We start from the raw sequence: 11,559 nt of genomic DNA on the forward strand, positions 1-11,559 counted from the left end.
AAACTAGTTTGATGTAAGAACATGGTTAATAGAAAGACGTAATATGTACCAAAAATAGGAAGGCATGTCATATTCACAGGTATAATGTGTTAACTAAGCAGATGCAATTTACCCTAATTAGAAGCATTACAAGGTAGACACCATATGCAACATGCAACCACATAGCACACTGCCAAGTAAGAGCAAGCACCTGCGATGGTGGTGTGGGGGAATTGCGGTCATCAACTAGAGAGCTACATTGACTATCTTCATTTAGCCTTGCTATTTCTTGAGAATTATGTGGGGAGGATGACACTGCACTCTTTAAACGAGTAGCGAGTCTCACAGTAACCCACTGGGGTGACTGTTCTCATCATAAGTGATTGATGAGGGATACAAAAGAGCATTAGTTTGATGTACGAACATGGTTAATAGACATATGTAGTATGTATCAAAAACAGGAAGGCATGTCATTATCAAAGGTATAATGTGTAAAGTAAGCAGATGCAATTTAACCAAATTGGAAGCAATACAAGCTAGACACCATATGGAACATGCAACCACATTTGACAGCGCGAAGTTAAAGCAAGCACCTGGGATGGTTGTGTGTGGCAATTGAGATCATCAACTGCAGAGCTACGTTTACTGTCTCCATCTGCTGGCACTGCACCCTTTAGAGCGCTGAAACGCTTAGTGCTTATCTTCGAATTACACTGGAGCGACTTCTGTCTTTTCTTTTTTGTATTCATCAACACTGCGTCAGAGTCTGAAATACCCATGCATAAAAAAACAATAGTGTGAGTATGGGTGAAGTGTGTGCACAAGTAGTACAGTGTAAAGGTAGCAGATAGCAGGTCGGTGAGAAATAAATGACGGGAGACATATGATAGCTCTACAACAAGCATGTCACTCAAAATTACTAGATTCTAGGATTTTGAAATATGAGCAGAGGGATGGCTGGGAAATGCAGATGCTCCTCCAGCACACCACAAGATGTGGTCCTATGAAAATAATAGTCGACTAAAAACAAATAGGTCAGTCCATTTTTTCTACACCGTCCGATATACAAAGAACGGGCAGATCGCCTTCATCTACCTCCAGCCAGTCAGTGTTACGATCTTCCTCGAAACGCCAGTGACCACCGGCCCAGTCCCCTGCCTCCGCCCTCCCCTCGACCTCACCGCACCACCGTGCTTGGCACCGCCCCTGGCCATCCCTTCAAGCCCCGCCAACCTCCAGATCAGGCGCAAGCAGCTCCTGTGCCCCACACCCCTATGATAGACACCGATGCACCGCTTCCCTGGCGAACAGGCGGACTAGGTGCTCCGCGCGCCTAAGCAGGTGCTGCTTCTTTTAATTGAGATTCGATTGACCCTGAATTGAAATCCAGGCGGGCTACTGACCTCTAGCAAAGGTGAAATAGTAAATGGGAGGAAACCTTGTGCATTTAGTATCACGAAGAAGATGCAGTAAGAAGCGCTCAACTAGTTTCTTTCGTGGGATGAATACGGTGTGATCAGAGACGTAAGATTTGCATGAATAAGGGAAGAGGAGTACCTCTTTCTGTTGGCAGTGTTGTGTCCTCCTTCTGTTTTTTCAACGATCTTCTTGTGGTTCGTTGGAAACGAGAAGTTGTGGAGGATGGTGGAGCCTTGGATGAACCCATAGTCAAGTTGTTGAGTGTGGTGCGGTGGCCGTCTGTCGGCGACGGGGAACCAGATCCGAGGCAGCGAACGACGGCGTAGCGGGAACAGCTTCGGTGCGGTGGACAGTTGCGACAGTGGAGCGGCAGCGGTGAGGCGCAGGACGGTGTGGTCGAAGTGGTTCTGGTACGGCGCACGTCGGCGTCGGCATCGTGGAGGCAGCTCTGCCTCGGCTTCAACTGCTAAGTCCTTAAGGGCGTTGCGGTTGCAGTTGCGATGGACGACGACGTTGGGGTACCGGCTCCGGCGTGATGGAGGAGGGCGGCGGTGGATTGGGCATGATGGGGTGGAGGACGGAGGAGGTTGGGGTTTCGCGGCTGGTGGAGAGGGCATTTTGGCGCCCACGGAGTTTGAATGGGGAAATGGAGGGAGGGGGACTAAGGGGGAACAATGTTTCGGTTTGGGACACGCTTCTTTGAAATTTGGGGAAAGTTACCAACTTTGCCCCCATCTAAAATTTCGGACATATTGCGGGTTGGGGGTAGGACAGTAATCTCAGGTGTCCCAAATGGTGGGCGGGATAGATTTCGGCCGAGTGCACGGGTGTTTAGGCGCCCATGGCATATGAATGCTTCTCGGAGGCGGTTGAGACTGGCGTCTTGGTGAAGTTACAAACCTACCCCGGTTTAGACCTTTGGACATCGGGCCGATAGGCTACACGGGCCAGAGTCAGCACAGTAATTTCCTATCACCAAACATTAGTCTCGCGCGGTTTTGGGTGACCAGAGGCTTATTTGGCGCTTCGTTCAATATTTGGGAGCAGAAGCATTAACGTTTTCGGTTCTCTTGAATTGAACTTTCAGGATTTGTCAAACTTCAGAAATCTTTACTCTTCAAAATCCTAAAACTACGATTATTTTGGAATGGAGGGGGTACATTTGGATATACATTGTACACGAGTATATATTAAAATATATGCAACTTACCTCAGTTCATGCATGGTTCCAGATAAAATGTCCTTGGTTGCAAAAAAATAGTTAGACATGCGTATGAATATAGTTCAAACGCACAACAAAGATTGATGCCCCCTTTTAGATCTGATTTACAAATGCCATTATCTCGAGTTCAAATAGATGAATGCACTTCCTATGAATTCGAATCTTCGAAACCCCCTTTATGTTGAATTCAACATGTATTCTATTTCGTAGCTAGCAATTTGGAATGTATCCATGTAAGTGACAAATGTATAAAGTGCTTCACACTAACAACATGGAGTGCACTAATTAATGTTTATATATGAATTGCAAAAGCAATGCATTGCCTGTATTTCAAACCGCTCTCACTCTATGGATCGATAATATGAAATAAACACATGCACATGCTAGAATTCAATAGAGTATGGGTGTTTGATAGACCGATTTTCATTCATACGCAAATTGCAAAATTCATGATCTCATCCAAAAATAATAATGCCATTTATATTTTAATTTAATGCGTAGAACCGCCTTTTACACATAGATGCACTATGCCTCAGTCCTTTCTCACAAACGCGCTATATATCTCTCTATCTAACGCATAAGTGCACACACTTTATATACATCGGCATTTCTCTTTCACACATGCTCACAATCTCTCCCGGGGCGTCGGGGTGTCTCACGCACACACTCTCTCTATATCTCTCTCTTTCTGACTACTATGTACCACTCTTTTCACTAATCTCAGTTGGAAAACAATATTTCTCTCACATGCATATATACACACGCACGGTCTCTACTAGCCCTCTATACGCACATATATGTGTCTACGTGTCTCCCGCACGCACATTATCTTTAGGCCTCTCTCGCACACATTGCCCCCCCCACAGACACACCTCTCTCTTAGTAGTTGGCAGATATGATTCCATCAGATCATTCGGTAGGATATCCCTGACTATTAGGCTGGATGGTAATACGAGGCAAAGTTTTACCCAAGTTCGGACCCTTGCAGTTGAGGAAAAAGCCTACTCCTGGTACTGTATATTAGTGATAGGGGTGTGTACAAAGTACACGTGAATACCAGGCATTGTGCGTGTGTGTATACTATCGACGAACTAGCCCCCAGGCTTCTATAACATACTCGGGGCCTAGGGTTACAAATCATACATAGTCGGCTTATCACCAATGGGGATAGAGTCCTCCACGACTCTGGTAGCTTCGTGTTGTACGCCGAGTCCTCCACATGGATCTTCGTATAATGCATCTCGGTCCAACCTATGTGGCGCAGGATGGAACCGACCCATGAGTCCTCATGTTGACCCACCACAACTAGAAATGATGTGCCCACCCCAACTAGAAATAATGTGCCCACCACACCACACACGCAATCGGCCACTAAGAAAATAAGCATATACAATAGTATAATGTTATACATGAAAGTTAATTGCATGGTGCATCCAAAAATATTTGTTCTGCATTGTGAATGTTCATATTTTCTCCTAAAATATTAGTCACGGGAAAGAGAAACAAAGGGCATATCTCTCCCTATCTCCACCGGACACCCCCTCTTTCTACACCACTTTCACGTACGCACACAAACTATCTCTCGGCCCTCTAAAAGTATGCAAGCCCATGACACATTCACGCGTGACGGTCACTGTATTTCAAGAGAAAGCACTATACGGTCACTGGACTTAAGAATATGCTCATTACGATCACCGTATACATTCTCGTGGTGATCATACGGTATCTAGCTCACAATACGTCTTCGTGTTTTGTTGATGACACTGACGGACATTGTATTTGATGCGTGCTCCGTATTTTGTTGACGACACTTACGGTCATTGTATTTGAAGCGAAAGCATGATATGGTCACTGGACTTCAGAATAAGCTCATCACGGTCACCACATACATTTTGTGGTACCAACCAACCTGTGGTTGGATGGTTAGGAGGACAGTGGTTTCTCGAGCCCACCAGGGTTAAAGTCCTGGTGCTCGCATTTATCCTGGGTTAATTTCAGTATTTTCCGGCGATGTGCGTTCAGTGGGAGGAGACGTTCCACTCGACTACGAGGCACCTATGGTGACTTCGTAAAATCTCAAGATCATATGCTGGCTCACTCTCTCGAAGGTGCTCATAGGGGTAGGGTCTACGTGTGTGCGCTTATAGCGGTGAGTGCTTGCGCGTATATATGAGCGCTTGCGTCTATACCATGTTAAAAAAATACATGTCGTGATTATACGGTCACTGGCTCACCCGTACAACTCCGTATTTTGTTGATGACACAATCAATTGACCAGTCAAACTTTCCACGTGGCGCAACTAGTGTTGCACCATCGGGGCGCGTAACCATTGGGCCCACCTGTCAGCGCGTATATGAAAGAAAGAAATGGTAGTTTGAGTCTGTATTGTGTTAATAAAATACATCTGAGGGTGATCATACGGTCACCGGCTCACCATACAGCTCCGTAATTTGTTGATGACACAATCAATTGACCAGTCAAATGGTCCACATTCAGCAGCGCACATTACCATAGGGCCCACCTGTCAGCGCGTATATGAAGGACAGAAATGGTAATAAATTAGTGGTTGGTGGGGATTTGAAGTCGTGAGACCTCTAGTTGGCAGTCGCCAGCGGTGGGGGCGCGGTGATTGGGCGGTGGCGTGGGGATCACCGAAGAAAAAGCTCGGCGCGGGGGGGGCTAGAGGGATGACCGGGGCGGCGGCGGACTGGCGGTGGGGAGTGGTTTCGAGGCGGGCGGGGCGGCGTGGCGGCGGTTCGGCCGGTGGTGGCTTGCGGCTCAAGGGGGTGGAGGTTGAAGATAAACTACAGGCCCTTGATTTCGTATCCAACGGCTAGAAAATCTACTGACCGGAGATGAAAAAGTCAGTCGACTGACGTGTAGCCTCACCCCGCACGTACACATGCACGCACGCAACACTCGCACGAACACACACACGCATGCAGGCGTGCAACACTGACACGTACACATAACGAACACACGCACGCATGCAGGCGTGCAACACTAACACGTACACATGCACTCACGAACACACGCACGTACGCGCACATGCATGCAACACTGAAACGTACACATGCACGCACGCAACACTCGCACGCCTGCATGCACACAGCACACGACGCAAGACACACGCTCAACCTATACATGCATGCACCCTTTGTTAAGGACATGGATTGTTATGGGTATTAATCAATCTTATCTGTGAGAAGCAGAACATTGATGTTTGCAGCGGTCTTTATGAATCACAACATGTCGAACGGGCTATCAACGTATACATGAATTTTTTTTAAAATTCTCTTACATTATATAGTAGGCTTATCTAGATGAAATAGATGACGTCACACTCAATGAACAATCATCGGTTTATGAAATGCCCGCTTCTGACCGCCCTAGCCCACCAAAAGTTCCTCTGTCGTGCGCTGCCTGCGTTGGGTCACTGACATGCAGGCCATGTACCCAAAGAGCCCACACATCAGTGGAAGAACGGCGCGGTGTCGTACGTTAGAGTCGAGGGCGCCACTCGATGCACGCCCGGCTGAACACGCCTCCTTGCCGCTTTCAAACACCTCCATGAAACCCATGTGGAAGCCGAGAAACCCACTCTGGACACACGTCCGTTCATGACCGGGCTGGCATTAAATGCAACGCCGGCTGAGCTCCTCCCGTCCGCCGTCTATTTAATCTCCTATTTAAATGAGGCCAAACTCCGGCCAAGAATCGCACACCTCCACTGCTCCCCTATCTCCTCCTTCACCATTTTGTCCACTCTTACAATGGCTTAAGAAGAGTAGTTATCCCGCATCCAAGCCAGCTGGGTGGCCCGCCGAGCCCGCCGGATATGAGCTATGCAGCTTGCTGATCCACCTCCCTCCCCTCGCTCGACGGAGCCAGTTGCCGCCCCAGGCCGGCGCGCGGTTCAGCAACTCGCCGCTCCAGGCCAGCTCAACAAGGAGCGGCGCACGGGCGTTGTCGGTGCCGTCCACGCCGCTGCCTCGTACCGTGCCTCCCGTGTCTGCGACCGCGTCTCCCGTTTCTATGGCCGAGACTCCCATGCCGGCGGCCGCGCCATGCAAGCAGAGACAGAAGCCGGGTGCACCGGAGAGCGACGAGTCGGTGGCCAGCGCCTTCGCATCTGCCGCCATCATCGAGGAGAAGTAGAACACGGGAGGCCGCCGCCGCTTGGGTCCCATGAAGGCCACCGCGGAGGCGACGCCGACGTACACAGCAGGTGTCTTGCCGGATCCTTTTGTTGCGAGGACCTTCGTCGACCCCGCATGGGCTCCACGGAAGCGGAGAAGCCCCCTTCCACCGTCATCTTGGGCATCAGCCAACCATATCAGTTGGGCAGTGGGGAAGCGAGCCATCCTTTGCGCTGAAGCATATACCTCCGAGGCTCCCGGCAGTCTGGTGATCGTGCTGCCGAACATGAGGAACACAGATGGATCGGCGGGCGACCATTAAGGCCAGGTATTATATACATGTGCTGTCCAAAACTAGCACCGCTTAGTTGATTTGAATGTAATGAAATCTGTCATGTTTGTATGAAAATCTGGTATTTTATATGAATTCCATCATTGTTTATATGAAATATCGTCGTGTTTGCATGAATTTCGTCCGGTTGGTTGAGTTGTTGTCAGAATGCGTGCGGCTACGGTTGGATGGCGTAATATGCGGGTCGCCGGTCGGTCTGCGGCCGGCTCGGGCGGCGTGGTGGGACAAAAAAAGCACAGCTCGTGCGAGCTCATCTCCAACATGCGCGCTGGAGGATGCATGAGCACCCGAGTCATTCCTCGTTCATTGGTGGCAAAGGCACCGGTGGACAAAAGTGTCACCAATATTTTGGCTACCCCAAGCAAGATCCAAACAACCCCTCCCAGCAGATTCAAATCCCTCGTTCGCCATGAAATTTTGCCATGTGTTGTTTTCATGGACTAGCAAGATGCTCGTGCATTGCACGGAACATCAAGATGCATTTTTTTACAAAACACCTGTTGTGATTGACCCATGCAGGAGTAATCCCATGTGTAAAAACTAATGATATCTCGAGAATTTTATCGGAAAAATGGTATCTCAAGAATTTCATCGAAAAAATGATATCTCGAGAAAGATGAGAGATAAGGTGAGTAGGAGTGGGGCGTGGTGGTGACTGGTGGTCGGACTGGGCGGAGGCATGGGGATGGACGACACATTATGTCTAGGTTTGTATCTCTCTCACACATACCCACGTAGGTGGGGGACGTGCACGAAGAGAAGAGGTGCACGCACGGCGCACGTACTCCCGTCTGTTTCCCAACCACACCCGCGCGGGTACACGGTGGAGCTCATTTCTGTACGAAAAAGCAGCCCACGTGGTAATTTGACACGTGTACTGGTTGTCCACTTGATGGAGGATCGTCTACCACGGGTGAACAAACAAATTGCGACTTGATGCGTTATGTTAAAAAAAGAGGCAAACCATGTGGGGCCTACCATAGAGGCAAGGATCTATACACTCGAGATGCTCTGTACGTATTACTTTTGATGTTTCCCGTCAACTCGCAGAACAAGGAGAAGCTTGCTTAGTACACCGTCCCCCTGCCCATGGGCGTGGTGGCACGCGGGACGAGGTGAAGCTTGCTTACTAGTACGCCTTACGCCCGCTCCCTCGCCCACGCGCGCGGTGGCTCGCAGGACGAGGAGAAAATATTACTACTCCCTCCGTTTACTACTCGTCCCTACCTTGGTTAGAGAGATTATCATATTGTTTGGAATATATGTCTTTTAGTAGTAGGAGGAGTAGTACAGTGGTATATAGGAGTAGTATACTACAGCAATTTCCTTGGAGTCCGTGGTGCAGCAAGCTACCCTAGGCTATGTTACTACTCCCTCCTTTCCAGTTTATGGCTCAATTTCAAAATCTCTCCAACCAAGGTAGACGGTGAGTGGTGGAATTAATTTCGTAGTTTGCACAAATAATTAGTACGCTCGTTTTTCTCAAGAAGTTATGTTTACTGAGGCATTAATTAGAACGAATGCATGCATGACCACTAAATTTCCATGAACTTCTACATGCATTGGTGAGTTTTCTTTTGACACTGCTTGCATCGGGTGATTTAACGCACCTCGAAATCCAATATGTGATGGTACTACTACTACTACTAGTAGAATTGAGACTTATAAAATGGAAAAACAAATTTTTTAGATGAGCCCTATAAACCGGAAAGGAGGGAGTAGTAAGTAGTACTACTACCTCCATAGTGGGTATGTACTCCGTAAAATCAGATTTTCCCAAAACTAAGTCGCTCAACCTTTATTTGCTTGTTTCCCTTCCTGCCTCCTTGCCTCGAACAGACTATGCCAAACTCCCCTGCCTGCCGCGCGGGAAAATACCCGCCCTCGCATTTTTTTAGTCCGGGCTTGTATCGATGGATCGCGCGAAGCAGCAAAACCAAGCCGTGTCTTGTACTCCTCTGTCGACGCTCGCTTTCATGAATTTTGTACTTCCTCTTGCCGACATGTGGGACATATAGCAACCAGGTCAACGTGTCATGCACCAAATAACAGTGCTGAACAGCAGGGGGGACGCACCCCAGTCGTACTGCCCCAGTAGTAGTAATGAGAAATGAGACGTCAAATCTCAATGCCGCACCTTCCCAGACGGACAAAGCAACCATTATTTCACACTTCGCTTCGCCATCATCTCCTTCAAGAAAACCACATAGTATTGCTTCTACCATTGTTCTGCCTCAAGAGGGACACGCGCATCACCTTGGTACATCATGACACGTGGGACCACGCTCCCCCGCCCATCGCTCGGTAAAATCACCTCATTTTTACTACTTCCTCCGTATCGGTTTACAGGGCATGCACGTCGTTCTAGGTTGAGAATTTAACTGGCTATATATGTGATGAATAGTATATGTTTAGAAACTACATCCGCTTAAGAATCCAATGATATACTTTTTGTGACATAGTAACTCATATTTAGTTAGTCAAATGGATGACCTAGAACTACGTGCACGCCCTATAAATCGAGATGGAGAGGGCAGTACAGTACGTATCTTTTTAGATCAATATAGTCGGGATTCACCAAGGAGCAAAACCAAGTGGTAGGCTGCTCCTGTCGTGTTGCCGTAGCAACTCAAGCAGGGTCAGTCCGCACACGAAATGGCGACACACTCAACAAGACCCCTTTGGCCAACATGTGGCTCATCCACCATCTTGTTCCACGTGCGATGCACCAAATTACAGTTCGGAGTAGCAGTTGGACTTGGAGGCACCCCGGTCGTAGCGCTGCAGTAGTAGTAAATGAGCGATGAGGGGTCAAATCACAAAGCCCCACCTTTCCCGCATTAAGCTGGACGGACGAAGCAACCATCATTTCACTCTAGGGCGCAAGAGCATAAAGAAAAGAGAAAACCAATGATGCGTGCGGCAGCTACCTAGGGCACCCTAGGGTAGGGGCCTCCACTACAAATCCTTTTTTTAAAGCGCCTCCACTACAAATCCGCTTCTCCCTCGTCCTCTTGAAGAAAACCGATGATGCGTGCGGCGGTAGGGTTTGTAGGAGTACTACGGCGTGCGGGGCCACATCATAGTAAAACGGGAGAGGGATTGAGTTCGAGTCGACGCCTTAATATGTGTGGGCCGCTTGGAATTACGGGAACGAGCCAGCATTTTGGGTTCGGGGACCAGTGGAGATATACGTACAAAAAATGTGGACGTAGGTTCGACCGAAAGGCAATGATGCATGGGCCCTGCATTTTGATATACCCGCGGCCGCGTGAAATTTGCTACTCTACTCAAAACTAGTAAGGTACACATGCATTGAACGCATGAGATTTGGAAACCAAATTATGAATAAATACACACTATAGCATGTAAAGCTTTGAGTCACATATGCATGATGTAGATGTCCGTTTAGTTCTTATAGTTCATCTCATTCAAAATCAATTAGTTTTATAAAAATGTTAAGATTCATGGGATTGGGCATTGTAAAGCATAAAGTAAAAAAACAAATAATGGCAATTCATTTAGAAAAAAAAGTTTGGGTAATTATGATACGGAAGATTCTAGAACAAAGGAGAAGTGCATGTGTTTTGAGGTTTGTGCATTATGCTTAAGTTCAACCATGGAGTCTTCTAGATTGTACATGTGGCAGAATCTGGTGGAATGTTGATGATATCCAACGGCCAGTAGTGCTCGGTGTTGGAAATATGCCCTAGAGGCAATAATAAAATGGTTATTATTATATTTCCTTGTTCATGATAATTGTCTATCGTTCATGCTATAATTGTGTTATCCGGAAACCGTAATACATGTGTGAATACATAGACCACAACATGTCCCTAGTGAGCCTCTAGTTGACTAGCTCGTAGATCAATAGATGGTTACGGTTTCCTGACTATGGACATTGGATGTCATTGATAACGGGATCACATCATTAGGAGAATGATGTGATGGACAAGACCCAATCCTAAGCATAGCACAAGATCGTGTAGTTCGTCTGCTAGAGCTTTTCCAAATGTCAAGTATCATTTCCTTAGACCATGAGATTGTGCAACTCCCGGATACTATAGCAGTGCTTTGGGTGTGCCAAATGTCACAACGTAACTAGGTGGCTATAAAGGTGCACTACGGGTATCTCCGAAAGTGTCTGTTGGGTTGGCACGAATCGAGACTGGGATTTGTCACTCTGTATGACGGAGAGGTATCTCTGGGCCCACTCGCTAATGCATCATCATAATGAGCTCAATGTGACCAAGTGTTTGGTCATGGGATCATGCATTACGGTACGAGTAAAGTGACTTGCCGGTAACGAGATTGAACAAGGTATTGGGATACCGACAATCGAATCTCGGGCAAGTAACGTACCAATTGACAAAGGGAATTGTATACGGGATTGATTGAATCCTCGACATCGTGGTTCATCCGATGAGATCATCGTGGAACATGTGGG

The sequence above is a fragment of the Aegilops tauschii genome, chromosome 6 (genome assembly GCF_002575655.3).
Source record: "Aegilops tauschii subsp. strangulata cultivar AL8/78 chromosome 6, Aet v6.0, whole genome shotgun sequence".
NCBI classification, from domain to species: Eukaryota; Viridiplantae; Streptophyta; class Magnoliopsida; order Poales; family Poaceae; genus Aegilops; species Aegilops tauschii.